We start from the raw sequence: 18,622 nt of genomic DNA on the forward strand, positions 1-18,622 counted from the left end.
TTTTGTTTCATTAACTTAATTCCCCATTCCACCTCTTGGTTTATTAATATTGAATATTGTGTTTGTAACATCTTATACAATTGCTTATTTCTTTCATCATTCGGTTTCTCTATCAAATTCTTTTCACATTCTCTTAGTTGGGCAAGTAACTCTTCTATTTTTTGTTCTCTCACCTTTTTTCTATGACTATTTTGTTGTATCAAAAAACCTCTTAACACTGCCTTGCTAGCATCCCAGACTACATCCATATTTATTTCTTTGTTAATATTTAAATCAAAATATTCTTTCAAGGTGGATTTAGCCTTTTCAATCACATCCTCTTTCTCAAATAAATAATCCATCATTCTCCATCTGTACATACCCTGGGTCTCCCATTTTAAGTGTAACATTATTGAACTATGATCAGATAGTGTTCTAGGTTGTATCTCACATTTCGACACTCTTATTGTTAATTCTCTTGAGATCCATATCTGATCCAGCCTGCTCCAACTCTGATGTGGCTCTGAAAAGTGGGTGAATTGCTTCGTCATGGGGTTTTTGTGTCTCCATATATCTATTAAATCTAAATTTTCCTTGAGGTCATTAAACGATCTTGGAAGTTTCCCTCGATTTAAGTTCTTCCTTTTCGAGCTTCTGTCTAATTCTGGTATTGGCACTCCATTTAGATCTCCAAGTAAAACCAAATTGTTGTTCTCTAAATCCAGTAATGTTTGTTCCAGTTTCTTTAAAAAACGCCATTTTATTCGTATTTGGCGCATAGACCGTTACCACATTGAGTTTTTCTCCCTGATAGTTGATTTGTACTCTTAGGATTCTTCCTTCTTCGTCCTTACATATTAATTTAGGTTCTAATTTCTCCTTCACATAAATTACTACCCCTCTTTTTTTCTTGGAGTCTGAATTGATAAACTCTATTCCCAACTTTTTATTTATCAAAATATGTTTGTGTTTTTTGGTGACATGTGTTTCTTGGCAACAAATCACATCAATATTCTTTTTCTTTAAAATCTTTTCAAATTTATTTCTCTTAGACTTTTCGTTAAGACTGTTCACATTCCAGGACAAAAATGTAAGGGTCATTTCTATATTTAACTAGTGTACGCTTTATCCTAATTTCTAATTTAAATTCTAGTACTTCTATTTCCAATGGTTTCCTCATCTTCCCCCTCCTCCTCCTCCCCCGATTCCACCTCTTCTGCTTCTTCCTCCACCTATCCCCCGCTCCTCTCCGTCCCTTCGACCTCCTTCTCCTTTCTTCCCCTCCCCCCTTCTATGCTCATCTCTCCTTTATTCTTTATTCAAAGAGTTCAAGGCTTCTTCAATGGGAAGACGGTCATCTTCTGTCTCTTCTTGTTTGTTTACTACCACTAGCCATCAAAGCTTGTTCTGGCACCTTAGAAGTCTCTTGTCTCTTCATTATTTTCTTATTCCAGGAAAGAAACACAAGACAAGGTCAGCTTTCCCCCCCTTTTCTTTTGCTAGTATTTTCCTGTCCTCCGATAATCAAGTTTGGTGCAGAAAAGGAATGGAGAGCTTTGTTGTTGTTGTTGTTGTTGTTGTTGTTTAGTCGTGTCCGACTCTTCGTGACCCCCTGGGCCAGAGCACACCAGGCCCTTCTGTCTTCCACTGCCTCCCGCAGTTTGGTCAAACTCATGTTGGTAGCTTCAAGAACACTGTCCTACCATCTCGTCCTCTGTCATCCCCTTCTCCTAGTGCCCTCCATCTTTCCCAGCATCAGGGTCTTTTATAATTCCTCATAGTAATCCCATCTGATCACTACATCTCTGGATATTTGCACTCCTACATAGGCTGAGCCTGTGACCAGGCTCAGGAACTAGAAGCAGAGTTTGGATTTGATATCCCGCTTTATCACTACCCAAAAGAGTCTCAAAGCGGCTAACATTCTCCTTTCCCTTCCTCCGCCACAACAAACACTCTGTGAGGTGAGTGGGGCTGAGAGACTTCAGAGAAGTGTGACTGGCCCAAGGTCACCCAGCAGCTGCAGGTGGAGGAGCGGAGATGCGAACCCGGTTCCCCAGATTACGAGACTACCGCTCTTAACCACTACACCGCACTGGGTCTTTGTCATTACAAAAGACTGGCCAGGCTCCCCAGGGTACCCAATCAAGTGAGCACTAACATGTAACCTGCCAGACAGGAGGTAAACAACGCACTCAGATGTCTGTTGTAGACCGCCCTTTCTTGTGAGGAGAATCAGAACTTACAGGGTTAAACAGTTCTGTGTGATGTCTCACATTCTGAGGCGTGGTTTGGTTCACATACGGGAATCTTTCTTTGTGTGCGAGTTTCTTTTCGTTTTTGGCTGAGAGGCGAGAAGGATGTCTGCTCTCTCGCCGGGACTGATTTATGATGTTTTTCTTCACAATTAAAGGCTGTTAGAGATTAGCAAGAAGCCTGCGTTCAGTCTGATTTATTATCCACACACACGAGGCAACGCTTTCTACCGCTGCTAAGAACTCTGCTAAGACCTTCAAAGAGCTCAAGTTTTCTATCGGCACGAGCGTCCAAAGGCACAGGCGAAGAGTGTCGGGCGCCATCTTATCGCACAGGTTATGGAAAGTCAGCCAAGCTTTGGAAGCTGTTGCCACGTCGTGCCTGTGTGTGTGGGAGAAGCCAGCTGGAGCTCCTGCCTAACGTTTGAGGCAGGGGAGCTTGCTGGGGAGGATCTCATCTTCAGGACCGGGTGCCAAGAGGAGCTGCTAGTTACGTGAGTAGGCTCAGCCCCAGGGGAGATGATGGCAGATGGACAGGAGTCTTTCTCAGTCCCCTTTGAAAAGTTAAATGGGAGCAACTGGGAGGAGTGGTCAAGGAAGCTGAAGGCCTGGCTGGTAGCCAAGGGTCTGTGGGAGGCGATCCAAGGGCCCCCACAGCAAGGCCAAGCCTCACAGAGGAAAAATCAGAAAGCCCTAGGAGCTATAGTGCTCAGTTTGGAGGGCTCACAGCTACCTTTGGTGGAGGGTCTTGAGACTGCCCAGGAGGCCTACCAGGCACTAGAGAGAGTGCACCACAGGACCACAGCTGGGGCAAAGATCCACACCACCAGAAGCTTGTTTGAGCTGAAGCTGCGTCCTGGTGATAGCATCAGACAGCATGTGACTAAGATGCTCTCTGTTTTCAACAAGCTGAGACTGATGCAAGTCAACTTTACTGAGGAACTGAAAGTTTATATTTTGCTCAGCTCTTTGGACAAAAGTTATGACAATTTGTGTCTAACTTTGGAATCGATGAATCCAGCAGATCTTACACTGCAGTATGTGACTGGTCGTTTGTGTGACGTGGAGGAATGCTGTCTTAGAGAGGGCCGAGCTGGCGCAGGGAGCCCTGCCGGTAACAGAGGGGGGGCCAAGCCAGAAGGCACAGTTCAGGCTTTTTCCACTCGTCGTTGTTTTGTCTGCGGGTCTCTCAACCATCTGCGTCGGTCCTGTCCGAGGAGAGCCAGAGAGGCCGGGCAGGATGTCTCCAAGGTCGCTTCCCATGGCAGTCAGCCAAGTCCTCATGGCAGCCAGCCAGGTTTCCATGGCAGCCGGTCTAGGGGAGGAGGCCAGCGTGGGAATGCGAAGGGAGGACGTGACAGAGGAAGTGAGAAGGACGGTTCTTCTTATCACCTAGCTGCCTCTATGGCAACGCTGAGGGACAACTCCAGTGAGGGCAGCATGCTGCGTTGGGTCATCGACTCAGGAGCCAGCCATCACCTGATGCCATCGCCATCTAGTGGCGAAATGTGGAACTGCGGGGCTGTTTCAACTGGGAAAACAGTTTCTCTCGCTGATGGCTCACAGAGATAATTAACCACTGTTGGAAATGTGTTTGTTTCTTTTTTACAGGCAGAGCTGGAAGTCTACGTTGTGCCAGGAATGAAGTGTTGTCTTTTATCTGTATCTGCTCTTGTAAAGGAGGGTTATAAGGTTTGCTTTGAAAATGATGTCTGTTCTATTTCCAGGAGTGGGAAACAACTGGTCAATGTTGCATGTCAGAACAACGTCTTTGTTCTGGAGACACCTCTGGAGGGTAAGGGGAACGCTGAGACAGCACAAGCGCAGTGTGCTAACGTTCCCACACATGATTCGTGTGCCCACTTGTGGCACAGGAGACTGTCGCATAGCTGTTGGAAACATATCCAGAAGTTGCCGGAATGCACTGAGGGTTGCAAGATGAGGAGTGAAACCAAAGTCGCAAGAGATTCTGAAAAAGATAAAGTTATACCAAGTACAATATATGAAATTGATGAATGAGGAAATAGAGTGGAAGATTAGACAGATGAGACAAAAGACATTTGATTCGGCAAATAAGTGTGGGAAACGCTTGGTATGGCAATTGAAAAAAAAGACAGAAATTAAACACAGTCACGAATTTGGAAGTGGATGGAAAGAATATACAGAATCCGGTGGAAATCAGAAGATGCTTCCAGAAGTATTTCAAGCAATTGTATACACAGGAGAAACAGAAAGGAATGGACATTGATAGATTTTTGGAAGTAAATGGACTACAAAAAATCTCTCAGGAAAACAAGTTAATGTTGAATCATAAAATTACAGAGCAGGAAGTAGAAGGGGCCATACAGAACATGCAGTTGGGCAAATCTCCAGGACCGTGCAAAGGACCGGATGGACTGACTTCAACATACTACAGAACTTTGAAAGAATGGTTAATACAACCTTTAAAAGAAGTCTGTAATGAAATATTGGAGGGGGAAAAGGCACCGGAGTCGTGGAAAGAGGCCTATATCACACTTATACCAAAAACAGAGACTGAAAAGACACAACTTAAGAACTACTGCCCCATATCACTGCTTAATGTGGATTACAAAATTTTTGCAGATATATTGGCTAAAAGACGGAAGAATTTAAGATTGAGAAAGGAACGCGACAAGGGTGCTCAATCTCTCCATTGCTCTTTATATCGGTCCTGGAGGTTTTGCTGAATATGATAAGAAGGGACCAGCAGGTTGAAGGGATACAGGTGGGGGCTAAACAGTACAAATTAAAAGCATTTGCTGATGACCTGGTATTAACTTTACAAGAGCCGGAGACTAGTACCAAAAGAGCACTGAAATTAATCCAAGATTTTGGTCAGGTAGCAGGTTTTAAGTTAAATAAAATGAAAACAAAAGTATTGGGAAAAAACTTAACTGCAATGGAGAGAGATAAGTTCCAGAAGGAGACAGGACTATTATTGGTTAAGAAAGTGAAATATTTAGGGGTTAACATGACCTCTAAGAATGTGAACTTATTTAAAGATAACTATGAAAAATGCTGGTCTGAAGTGAAAAAAGATCTAGAAATATGGTCAAACTTGAAACTATTATTGCTAGGCCGAATTGCTGTTATAAAGATGAATGTATTGCCAAGGATGCTGTTCTTATTCCAAACATTGCAAATTGTGGATAAAATGGATTGTTTCAAGAAGTGGCAGAGAGATATCTCTAAATTTGTCTGGCAGGGCAAGAAGCCTCGAATAAAATTTAAGTTATTAACAGATGCTAAAGAAAGAGGTGGATTTGCCCTGCCAGACGTTAAACTCTATTATGAATCAGCCGCCTTTTGCTGGCTGAAAGAATGGATGCTTCTTGAAAACACCGATGTTCTGGATTTGGAAGGTTTTAACAATGTACCGTATTTTTTGCTCTATAAGACTCACTTTTTCCCTCCTAAAAAGTAAGGGGAAATGTGTGTGCGTCTTATGGAGTGAATGCAGGCTGCGCAGCTATCCCAGAACAGCAAGAGGGATTGCTGCTTTCACTGCACTGCGGTCCTGCTTGCTGTTCTGGCTTCTGAGATTCAGAATATTTTTCCCCCTGTTTTCCTCCTCCAAAAACTAGGTGCGTCTTGTGGTCTGATGCGTCTTATAGAGCAAAAAATACGGTATTTGGTTGGCATGCTTATCTCTGGTATGATAAGGCCAAGGTCCATAGGGCATTCAAGAACCATATTGTTAGGAAAGCACTGTTTAACGTTTGGATAAGGTACAAAGATTTGTTAGAAAGTAAAACCCCAAGATGGCTGTCACCAATGGAAGCGAAAGCATTGAAAAAACTCAATATGGAGGCCAAGTGGCCGAAATATTGTGAAATTTTGGAGCAAGAGGGAGACAGGCTAAAACTGCAGAGCTCTGAAAAATTAAAGAATAGAGTGAGAGACTGGCTCCATTATTATCAAATAATGGAGGCATATAAATTGGACAAAAAATTAGGCTTCCAGGTGGAAAAATCAAAGTTGGAAACAGAATTGTTAGAACCCAAAGTTAAAAATTTGTCAAGAATGTATAACTTGCTGTTGAAATGGAATACCCAAGATGAAATGGTGAAATCTGTTATGATTAAATGGGCACAGGATGTCGGACATAATATTATGATGGTTGACTGGGAACAGTTATGGACCACTGGTATGAAATTTACGGCATGTAATGCCTTAAAGGAGAATTTAATGAAAATGATGTATAGGTGGTACCTAACACCAGTCAAGCTTGCAAAAATCTACCATTTGTCTGACAATAAATGCTGGAAATGTAAAGAAGTGGAAGGGACTTTCTTTCACCTTTGGTGGACGTGCCCAAGGATTAAGACCTTCTGGGAGATGATATATAATGAAATGAAAAAGGTATTTAAATATACCTTTCTGAAGAAACCAGAGGCCTTTCTCCTGGGCATGGTCGGCCAATTGGTGTCAAAGAAAGATAGAACTTTTTAATGTATGTAATGGTTCTAGGGATTGCTTGTGCATAAGTTGCCTTTACTCATGGCTAGCTTGCATGGTTGAACCCTTTCTGACAGGGCAGCCTCTATTTCGTGGCTGCCTCAGTCGCTGGCAGAATCCGTCAGTGGGCGTTTCTTAAACCGCTTCCAACATAAAAGCTGTTTGACGCCCAGTCTCCTCCCCCTTTGCCTGCGCGAAAGCTTTCTGCGCAAGGTGGGTGTGGGCAAAGGAGCACTTGTCCCCTCTCCGCTGGTCTCCTGCGAAGAGTCCTGGAGCCACCTCTCCGATTCCTCTATCTCCTCCCCTTCTCCACTGGTGTAACGCTGATTCCCTTCCCCAGCGGATGGGCTGTCCCTCCTCCTACTGGGACCCTCTCCTCCATCATCTGGGAGCCTCCTCTCCGCTTCCCGCTCCAATGGCAGTTCCCTGACAATGTACGCCACAACAGCAGCAAGAATACTCATCGCAAAGTACTGGAAGACACAAGAAGTACCCACTCGGGAAGAATGGCAGATGAAACTGATGGACTATATGGAAATGGCGGAAATGACCGGCAGAATCCGAGACCAGGGAGAAGAGTCGATGGAAGAAGATTGGAAAAAATTTAAAGTATATTTACAAAATTATTGTAAAATTAATGAATGCTAGAAGTATATTGGAATGAAGTTATACGGTTTTAGCAGAAGGATTATTAAGAATGATATGAACAGTAAGTGTTAATGCGTTAAATTGGGAAATTGAAAATTAAATTGTATTATGATAAATTAAAGATTAAATTGAAGAAGAGGGAAAGGATTTGTTGAATTAGTTGAAAGCATGTTGATAAATTTTTGGATTGTAGGGCATGCAAAAGAGCAAAGATAAAAAGGTGCAGTTATCCCAGATCGGAGAGGGTAACCACAAGGCCTTTTGAGCTTCTGCATACAGACCTTTGTGGACCCATGCCAGTGCCGAGTCCGGGCAGAGCCAGGTATGTGCTCACGCTGACAGATGATTTTTCGAGGAACGACTGGGTTTTCTCGCTGAAACAGAAAAGCGAGGCGGTGCAACTGATCAAAGACTGGGTTGCGACGGTGGAACTACAGTTTTCCACCAAGGTGCAGAGCTTTCAGAGCGACCGAGGCGGAGAGTTCACCGGGTCTGCTCTGCAGAGTTTCTTCCGCCAGAAGGGGATAAGTCACAGGTTGACGGTTGCTTTTTCTCCTCAGGAGAATGGCGTAGCGGAGCGCAGGAACAGAACGCTAGCTGAGGCAGCTGACGCTCTACTGTTTGACTCTGGTTTGCCTCAGAGCTTTTGGGCCGAAGCTTGGAAAGCTGCCAGCTTCACTTTGAACAGGTCCTATAGCTCTGTTGTAGGGGACACGCCCTATTTCCTGCTGCACGGGAAGAAGCCCAAGGTGCATTTCTTCCGTGTGTTTGGTTGCGAAGCTTGGGTGCTTGTGCCAAAGGCTCAACACAAGAAAGGTGACCCGAGGTCCCGGAAAATGATCTTTTGTGGGTACGAGCCTGGGACAAAAGGGTGGAGGTTTGCCTATCCAGAAGGCGATCAGTCCAGGATTCTAGTCAGCAGGAGTGCTGAGTTCTGTGAGCAGAGTGGTTGGTCAAGGATCCATGCGAATCCTGACGTTCTCTCAGAGTGTCTGTCTGATTCTGCTGAGGAGGGAGAGTTAGAAGCTGAACCTGTTGATGAGGACCAGGTCTCTGACCAGGGTCAACAACAGGGAGAGGCATCTCCACAGGTTGTTAAAAGAGAGCCCAAAAGTGAGCCTTTGTCTCCCGTTAGTCAACTACAGAAGGCCAGAAGACGCAGTAAGTCAGAGGGGGAGTCTTCTGATAACAAGGACACACTAGCTGGCCCTAGTGGGTCAGAGGGAGCACCTGAGACAGTGCTCAGACGTTCCACACACACTACAAAGGGGGTACCACCTGAGAGGTTTGAGGTCACCAGTGTGTGGGTTGGTTTAGTGCAGTGCGAACCTGAGAGTTTTGAGGAGGTTCAACAGTTGCCTGAAGCGGAAGCCAGGAAGTGGCAAGAGGCAATGGGAAAGGAGTTGAACTCATTGAGGTCCTTAGGTGTGTTCTCCACCACGAAGCTGCCAGAGGGCAAGCAGGCCGTGAGCTGTCGTTGGGTTTACAGGATTAAGCCCACAGCGTCAGGAGAACCACAGTACAAGGCGTGGCTTGTAGCCAGAGGGTTCACGCAGAGAAGGGGGCTGCATTACACCAAGGTGTATGCTCCTACGTCCCGGAGTGAGACTCTGTGCGTGCTTGGTCCCGTTCAGGTTTATCTAGGCGTTAGGATAGACAGGTCAGAGAAAGGGAGTTTCTTGCTCAGTCAGAAAGGCAAGATTGAGCAGTTGCTTGAGAAGTTCCGGATGTCTGACTGTGCAGGGGTCAGAACGCCCATGGAGACCAACTTCGTGAAGGACAGTCAGCTTGGGGAGCGTTCTGAGTTCCAAAACCCTGAGGTGTTTCAGTCAGCGCTAGGGAGTCTGTTGTATCTCTCTCAGTGGAGCAGACCAGACATAGCGTTTGCTGTTAATCTGCTCAGCAGGGTGGCTACAAAGCCCAGTGTGAATGCCTGGCAAGGCATCAAGAGAGTGTTGAGGTATTTGCAGGATACCAAAGAGTTTTGCCTCACGTTGTCAGCTGAAGGTGACGCATGGCTTACGTGCTGGAGTGACAGCGATTGGGCATCTCTTGGGGACAGGAAGTCTGTGTCTGGGCTGGTGGTAAAGTTCAGGGAATCCCTGGTTGGGTGGAAGTCCCGGAAGCAAAGTCTTATTGCACTTTCTTCCACTGAGGCTGAGTTCAGTGCGTTGTCGGATTTGTGCAGGGAGTTGGACTTCTACCAGTGCTTGATCTTTTTATATATATATATATATATATATATATATATATATATATATATATATTTATAAATATTTTATTCAGTTTTACATAAGAAGCAAAAAAGAAAAAACAAAAACAACAAACAATACAAAAGAACAATACACAGTTACACAAACATAGAACACCAAAACAACAGAAATAAAAACAATCTTATCTTCATAATAGTCTTGCGTTGACTTATTTCTCCGACTTCCCCAATTCTCCCTTCCCTGTATTCCAAATCATACAATTAAACAACAAATCCCTTCCCTCTGTCATGTTTAAACTCTTTTCTTAATTTAAATATCTTAATTTAGCTTATTCAATACTTATAACTTAAAATATTGAGTCTTTTAATCTTTAAATTTTTAAACCAATAACCTTATACATTCAATCTGATGTCGTTCTAACATTCATTAATCTTGTAGTGTTTCTGTAAATATTTGAACTTCCTCCAATCTTCTTTCACCGTCTCTTCTCCCTGGTCTCTGATTCTGCCAGTCATTTCTGCGGATTCCATATAATCGATAACTTTCATCTGCCATTCTTCCAGCGTGGGTAATTCTTGTGTCTTCCAATACTTTGCAATGAGTATTCTTGCTGCTGTTGTGGCGTACATAAAGAATGTCCTATCCTTCATGCGTACCTCTTGGTTGACCATGCCCAGGAGAAAGGCCTCTGGTTTCTTCGGGAATGTGTATTTAAACACTTTCTTCAGTTCATTATAGATCATCTCCCAAAAGGTCTTAATCCTTGGGCATGTCCACCAAAGGTGGAAAAAGGTACCTTCAGTTTCTTTACATTTCCAACATTTGTTATCGGGCATGTGATAAATTTTTGCTAGTTTGACTGGTGTCATGTACCATCTATATATCATTTTCATAATATTCTCTCTTAAGGCATTACATGCTGTAAACTTTACACCATAACCGTTCCCAGTCGGCTAGCATTATATTATGACCAACATCTTGTGCCCATTTAATCATTACTGATTTCACTTCCTCGTCCTGTGTATTCCATTTCAGCAGCAAATTATACATTCTTGACAGTATCTTAGTTTTGGGTTCTAGCAATTCTGTTTCCAATTTTGATTTTTCCACCTGGAAGCCAATTTTTCTGTCCAATTTATATGCCTCCATTATCTGATGGTAATGAAGCCAGTCACGGACTTTGCTTTTTAGTTTGTCGAAACTCTGCAATTTCAATTTATCTCCATCTTGTTCTAATATCTCCCAATATTTTGGCCAATTGACCTCCATATTGAGTTTTTTTACTGCTTTTGCTTCCATCAGAGACAATCACCTTGGAGTCTTATTTTCAAGAAAGTCTTTATATCTAATCCAAACGTTAAACAATGCTTTCCTGACAATGTGAATCCTAAACATTCTATGCACTTTAACCTTGTCATACCATAAGTACCGTATTTTTCGCACCATAGGGCGCACCGGACCTTAGGATGCACCTAGTTTTTTGGGGGGGAAATAAAGGAAAAAAATTTTATTTCCCCCCCAGGTGCGCTGCACCAATCCCGAAGCTTGGGGCGTGCAGAGCTCAGCGCGCCCCAAGCTTCTGGGTGCCGGCAAGGTCTCCGCTAGCTGTGGGAGAGCCGCGCGGCTCTTCCACGGCTAGCGGGGTGCTGCGCCAATCCCGAAGCTTGGGGTGTGCGGAGCTCAGCGCGCCCCAAGCTTCTGGGTACCGGCAAGGTCTCCGCTAGCCATGGGAGAGCCGCGCGGCTTCGTGCGGCTCTCCCACGGCTAGCGGAGCGCTGCGCCAATCCCGAAGCTTGGGGCGTGCGGAGCTCAGCGCGCCCCAAGCTTCTGGGTGCCGGCAAGGTCTCCGCTAGCCGTGGGAGAGCCGTGCGGCTTCGTGCGGCTCTCCCACGGCTAGCGGAGCGCTGCGCCAATCCCGAAGCTTGGGGCGTGCGGAGCTCAGCGCGCCCCAAGCTTCTGGGTGCCGGCAAGGACTCCGCTAGCCGTGGGAGAGCCGTGCGGCTTCGTGCGGCTCTCCCACGGCTAGCGGAGCGCTGCACTAATCCTGAAGCTTGGGGCGTGCGGAGCTCAGCGCGCCCCAAGCTTCTGGGTGCCGGCAAGGTCTCCGCTAGCCGTGGGAGAGCCGCGCGGCTTCGTGCGGCTCTCCCACGGCTAGCGGAGCGCTGCGCCAATCCCGAAGCTTGGGGCGTGCGGAGCTCAGCGCGCCCCAAGCTTCTGGGTGCCGGCAAGGTCTCCGCTAGCCGTGGGAGAGCCGCGCGGCTTCGTGCGGCTCTCCCACGGCTAGCGGAGCGCTGCACTAATCCCGAAGCTTGGGGCGTGCGGAGTTCAGCGCGCCCCAAGCTTCTGGGTGCCAGGCAAGGTGGGAGAGACGCACTGCGCCTCCCCGCTGTCCCTGGAGCTTGCGGGGCAGGCGGCAGCGAGAAGCGCTCTTCTCCCCACCGCCTGCCTTCAGAGCAGGTCCGGGAACAGCGGGAAGACGCGCTGCGCCTCCCCGCTGTCCCCGGAGCTTGCGGGGCAGGCAGCGGGGAGAAGCGCTCTTCTCCCCACCGCCTGCCTTCAGAGCAGGTCCGGGAACAGCGGGAAGACGCGCTGCGCCTCCCCGCTGTCCCCGGAGCTTGCGGGGCAGGCAGCGGGGAGAAGCGCTCTTCTCCCCGCCGCCAGCCTTCGGATCAGGTCCGGGGACAGCGGGATGGCGGCGTTCCGCCTCCCCGCTGTCCCCCGACCTTGTGGGGCTGGCGCTGGGGCTCTCCTGAAGCCTGGAGAGCGAGAGGGGTCGATGCGCACCGACCCCTCTCACTCTCCAGGCTTCAGCGAAAGCCTGCATTCGCTCCATAGGACGCACACACATTTCCCCTTCATTTTTGGAGGGGAAAAAGTGCGTCCTATGGAGCGAAAAATACGGTATGCGTGCCACCCAAACGCATTATTAAATCCTTCTAGGTCCAGTATATCTGTGTTTTCAAGAAGTAGCCATTCTTTCAGCCAGCAAAAAGCTGCTGCTTCATAGTAAAGTTTCAAGTCTGGCAGGGCAAAGCCTCCTCTTTCCTTTGCATCTGTTAATATTTTAAATTTTATCCTTGGCTTTTTGCCCTGCCAGACAAATCTAGATATATCTTTCTGCCACTTCTTAAAACAATCAGTTTTATCAATAATCTGCAACGTCTGGAGTAAAAACAACATTCTTGGCAGTACATTCATCTTTATCACCGCAATACGACCCAGTAAGGAGAGTTTCAGATTAGACCATATTTCTAAATCTTTCTTTATCTCCGTCCAACATTTATCATAGTTGTCTTTATATAAGTTCCCATTTTTTGAAGTCATAATAATTCCCAGATATTTCACTTTTTTCACCACTGTCAAACCTGTCTCATTCTGAAACCTTTCTTTCTCATTTTCTGTTAAATTCTTTGTCAAAACCTTGGTTTTTGTTTTATTTAATTTAAAACCTGCCAATCGACCAAACTCTTGAATCAGTTCTAAAACCCTTTTCACACTGGATTCTGGCTCCTGTAATGTCAAAACCAAATCATCTGTGAATGCTCTTAATTTAAATTGTTAGCTCCGACCTGTATCCCTCTTACCATTTGGTCCTTTCTAATCATATTCAGCAGCACCTCCAGGACCGATATAAAAAGCAAAGGGGAAATAGGGCAACCTTGTCGTGTTCCTTTTTCTATTCTGAACTCTTCAGTCAGAACATTGTAAACAATTAGTTTTGCTTTTTGTTCAGAATAGATTGCACCTATACCATTTTCAAACTCTTGGCCTACCCCCATACCATGGAAATTCTTCTTCATAAAACCCCAAGAAATATTATCGAAGGCTTTCTCCGCGTCCACAAATATCAAAGCTGCTTTTGTATTTATCCTTTCCTGTAAAAGTTCCAAAATGTCTATTATGTTCCTTACATTATCAGATAAATGCCTTCCTGGGAGAAAGCCTGCTTGGTCCTTATGAATCTCCTCTACTAAAACTCTCTTTAATCTTCTAGCCAAGATGTCTGCAAAAATTTTGTAATCCACGTTAAGCAATGATATAGGCCGGTAATTCTTAAGTTGATGTTTTTCCGATTCACAAAGGCTTCTTTCCACGTTTCTGGTGCCTTTTCCCCCTGTAGTATGTCATTACATACTTCCTTCAGGGGTTGAATTAACCAGTCTTTCAATGCTTTATAGTATCTTGCAGTCAACCCATCAGGTCCTGGAGACTTGCCCAGTTGCATATTTTGAATGGCGCTCTCAACCTCTTGTTCTGTTATCCTACAGCTCAATTTAGATTTACTTTCTTGAGATATTTTCGGTAGCCCATTCACTTTCAAAAATTCCTCTATATCTGCTTCCTTCTGTGGTTGTTGAGAATAGAGCTGTTTAAAATATTTTTGAAAGGCACTCCTAATTTCCACTGGGTTCTGGATAATTTTTCCTTCCTCTTCCAAGTTTGTTATTGTATTCATTTTCTGTCTCTTCTTTATTTGCCATGCCAATAACTTTCCACATTTATTTGCTGATTCAAAAGTTCTTTGTCTCATTTGTCTGACCTTCCATTCAATCTCTTGATTTATCATTTGCATGTATTGTACTTGATATAACTTTATCTCTCTTAAAATTTCTTGTGATTTTGGATTTGATCTCAGTCTCTTTTCACCTTCCTTGATCTTTTCCAATATCTTTTCTCTTTTTTCCTGTTGTAATCTCTTCTTGAGTGCATTCTGTTGTATCAAAAATCCTCTCATAACAGCTTTGCTTGCGTCCCATACAATTCTTTTCTCCACCGTGGTGTTCAAATTTATCTCGAAATAATCTTTCAAGGTTTTCTGGGCCTTCTTAGTTATTTCCTCATCTCTAAACAGAGAGTCATTCATCCTCCATCTAAAGGAACCAGTTGGTTGTAAGTTCATTACCATCTTTACAGCATTATGGTCGGAGCAAGTCTTTGGGCAGATTTCCACTTTTTTTGTCTTTGGTGCCAGTCCTCTTGTGATCCAAATTTGGTCGATTCTTGTCCATGTCTTTTTGGCTTCAGAGAAGAAGGTTCCTTCTCTTCCTAAGGGGTTTTTAGTTCTCCAAATATCAACCAAGTCCAAGTTATCAGTCAGTTCAAAAAAAGTTTTCGGTAGTCTCCCATCTTTGGTGACTACCTGCCGTTGTGCCTTGTCCATGTTTGTAGAAACAACTCCGTTCATATCTCCCATCAAAATCACATTGTACTCCAGATAGTCCATCAATGTCTCATGCAACTTTTTAAAGAATTCAGATTTTCCTTCATTCGGTGCATATATACCTACAATCAAATATTTCTGTCCATGATGCTGAATTTCAATTGCCAAATATCTTTCTTGTTCATCTTTAAAAATTAGTTTTGGTGCTAGGCTCTCTTTTGCATATATTACAACTCCTCTTTTTTTTACTTTGTCCGATGAAATAAACTCTTGACCCAGTCTTTTATTAATTAATTTTTTTCTATGGAGCCTAGTTACATGAGTTTCCTGTAAGCAAATCAAGTCCAATTGTTCGTTTTTTAGAATGTGGAAAATTGATTTTCTCTTAGGAGCCGAGTTCAAACCATTGCAGTTCCAACTTAATAGTTGCAGAGACATCTTGTAATTAGTCTACTATATTCCTCCAGTTACACCCAATGTGTCCTCTTTCTCTTCTGGTCCCGGTGGTGTCTTCTTGTCCAGATCCAAAATTGCTTTAGCGATATCTCTCTTTTTCCTCTCTCGTGTATCAGACGGGTCTTGGTCTTTCAAAGATTCCTTCTGTAGATCCTCCTCGTAGTCTTTTAGAAATTTGTCCTTGTCTTCCACTGATTTTATTATTATTTTCCTTCCTTTTACACTGAACGAAAGTCCTTCAGGGAATTCCCACCTGAAAATAATGTTGTTCCTTCTCAGCTGTGTGACCAGATCTCTGTAGCTGGACCTGAGGTACAAAAGATGTTTGGGGATATCCTTGAACAATTCCACTCTCGATTCGCCGATTTCCAGAGGCCTTTGAAAGTGTAGTCCCAAGATTTTATCTCTCTCCTCTTTGGATCCAAATGTAACCAAACAGTCTCTTGTCTTAATTCTCCTACTTGTTTTGCCAAGTCGAAAGGCACTTACTATTTTAAATTCTTCTTTTCCCAGATCCAAGTCCCAGAAATCTGCAAATTCCTGTGCAAGAAATTCCTTAAGTCCTTCTTTCTCAATTTCTGGCAAGGATCTGATCCTGAGATTCGTTTGTTTATCTTTTAATTCGAGCATGGAAAATCTTGCTCTATAGTCCTCAAGTTGCCTGTTAATCGGTGGTATCTTTTCTTCTGTAGCTTCTACAGCTGCCTTTGCTTCTTCTGCAATTTTCCTTGTTTTTGCTGATTCCTGCAATAATTGCTGAATTGAATCTGTATTTTGTTTAATACAAACAGTATTCTGATCTATTTTAGATGATGCCTCTGACACCCTTTTATTTGTTTCTGCTACCTCCTCTGTTAATTTATTTAATGATTCTTGAAGTTTTGCAAATCCTGCATTAATAAGGTCCTCAGTTGAAGACATAGCTTTTAATTTGGGTTGTACAGATGCACCTCCAGTTGGATCTGGTATAGAAGCTCTTCTTCCTGAATAAAAAGTTTTCCCAGACCTTGTAGTTTGCTCCTGCAGCTGGTCTATTTTTCCTTTCTCACTTGCCATACCACACCAACTTGTTTCAAGGTCACTCCCAGCTGAGGCTAGCTGTCAGATTTAAAGTCAAAACAGTGGAAAGTCCCCAGTCACTTGCCCAGCTGCAGCAAACTATCAGATTTTAAAGCAAAACAGTGGAAAATTCCCAGTTACTTTCTATTTCTTTGTATCAGTCTTTGTAACAATCCTTGTGCCCACCAGGGGGATACAATAGCCCCTAGGATACAATGTCTCCCGTCTTCTCCTTCCCAGCAACTTAGTAGCCAAATCGTCCCAGTAGAAAAGCTTAAACAGTCACGATTTTTAGCCAAATAGTCCAATATGCAGAGCTTAAAATCTCAGAGTCTCTCTCCGCAGTCCATCCTTTACACTGTACTTTCAATTTGACAGGTCAGAGCCAGGCGCCCGAGCGGTGTTTTCCCCAAAATCAGCTCTCTTTCCTACGCAGGCAATATAATTTTCAATCCTTCCCCCCTTTTCCCTGCCACTTAGGGGGGGGGGGGGGGAAGATCCTTTCCAAAACGTCAGATTTTGTTTCTTCAAAGACACTTTTAAAGGTTTGGCACACAAGAGTCTTTGTTTCCAGCTATATACAGAGCGGAAGGCTGACTTCCTGGTTAAACCTTACCGCTTCGGTTCTAATTAACTTGCTTTTTTACTTTATATCAATTCCAAAAAATTCCTTAATAATTTCTATTTTTAGGTTTTGTAATCCTCCTACTCACGGGCAGTTCTTTTTGTAATCCAATTTGTCCCAAGAAGAAGTTGAGCGCTCCTCCGATCACGGCTGTGCGACGTCTCTCCGAAAAAGAAGCGATTGACTCTCAGCACCGCGTTAGCCCCCGCCACACTCCGGAGCTCTTCCTGAGCCCCAGAAACGTTTTAGGGGATCGCTATTGGTGCCCGCCGAGTCCCACGGACGTAGGCTTCCTCCGTCTACGTTTTCAGGGGTTCACCGCGTCGCCGTAGCGGTAGAACCCTTTTTTTTCAGAGCTCTTCCCTCTGCTGCTCAGGGGGAAGCCGCCATGATCGATGGCGCTCAACCCGGAAGTCTACCGGTGCTTGATCCAAGAGATCTGTGGGGATTGTTGCTTGCCCATAACCGTTTGGGGAGACAATCAACCTTGTCTTAGGTTGGCAGAATCTGGACAGTTCAAGTCCAGAACCAAGCATTTGAACATACGTTTCCAGAATGTATGTCAGAGTGTCCAGGCAGGTTGGATACGGCTCAAGTATTGTTCGAGCCGGGAGAACCTAGCTGATGGGTTTACTAAACCCTTGACCTTCCAGCGACATGGGGAGTTCTGTGAAGGGTTGTGTTTGGGGTGAGTTATACTCACAGTTTCCCTCAGGATGCAAGACGAGAGGGGGGGTGAGGAGAATCAGAACTTACAGGGTTAAACAGTTCTGTGTGACGTCTCACATTCTGAGGCGTGGTTTGGTTCACATACGGGAATCTTTCTTTGTGTGTGAGTTTCTTTTCGTTTTTGGCTGAGAGGCGAGAAGGATGTCTGCTCTCTCGCCGGGACTGATTTATGATGTTTCTCTTCACATTAAAGGCTGTTAGAGATTAGCAAGAAGCCTGTGTTCAGTCTGATTTATTATCCACACACACGAGGCAACGCTTTCTACCGCTGCTAAGAACTCTGCTAAGAGCTTCAAAGAGCTCAAGTTTTCTATCAGCACGAGCGTCCAAAGGCACAGGCGAAGAGTGCCGGGCGCCATCTTATCGCACATTTCTGTGATGTAGGTACGATGTATCTGGGGGGTGGTCTTGAGCTACACCCCTTCCTGTGATGTAGGTATGATGTATCTGGGGGGTGGTCTTGGACTCCAAGGCGGGCAATTTAAAATGTCTATATAAGGGCACGGACATCTTTGTTGTGGGTCCTCCTCCTTCTCCTGCCTGTGGGGGGAGCACCCTGTTGCAACAGTTCAATAAAGATCAGGCTTACTAGCTGCTTTGCTTCTCAATCTTCTCTGCTTGGCCTCTGTTATTTTCTCCGACCGATGGAGAACCTACAAAGGACTCTAGAAGGGCTCTTGTGTTCCCCATAAGGGAATAAGGGCAGATTTTTGTTTATTACAATATGCAGGAGTGGGCTGCAAAAGATGGAGTTTGGCCTCATTAGGTCCCCCTACCATGAACTCCTTAGGTGGGCCACCCTGCGTCCGCCTCGGCATCGCGCCTCGCTATTCTGCAACTCAAGATAACACTGAACTGCTCTGCAGGGGTGGTTTTTTTATATAATATTTTTATTCATTTTCAAATACAAGTTTATATAACCAATATCAGAATTTATCACATAACCTTCTTTTTTTTTACTTCCCCCAGCTTCTCTGCCAATCTTCTGTTTTGTTTATTTATTCACACATTTTCTAAT

At 44.6% G+C, this 18,622-nt stretch overlaps 1 protein-coding gene across 1 annotated transcript in view; it reads right to left on the minus strand.

Annotated features, from left to right (window-relative positions):
- The window catches only part of LOC310668799 (uncharacterized protein), a gene marked incomplete at both ends in the record, with an annotated part of 214,164 nt that overhangs the window by 81,132 nt on the left and 114,410 nt on the right, over positions 1-18,622 (minus strand).

The sequence above is a fragment of the Podarcis tiliguerta genome (assembly GCF_965153285.1).
Source record: "Podarcis tiliguerta genome assembly, chromosome: W".
Lineage (NCBI taxonomy): Eukaryota > Metazoa > Chordata > Lepidosauria > Squamata > Lacertidae > Podarcis > Podarcis tiliguerta.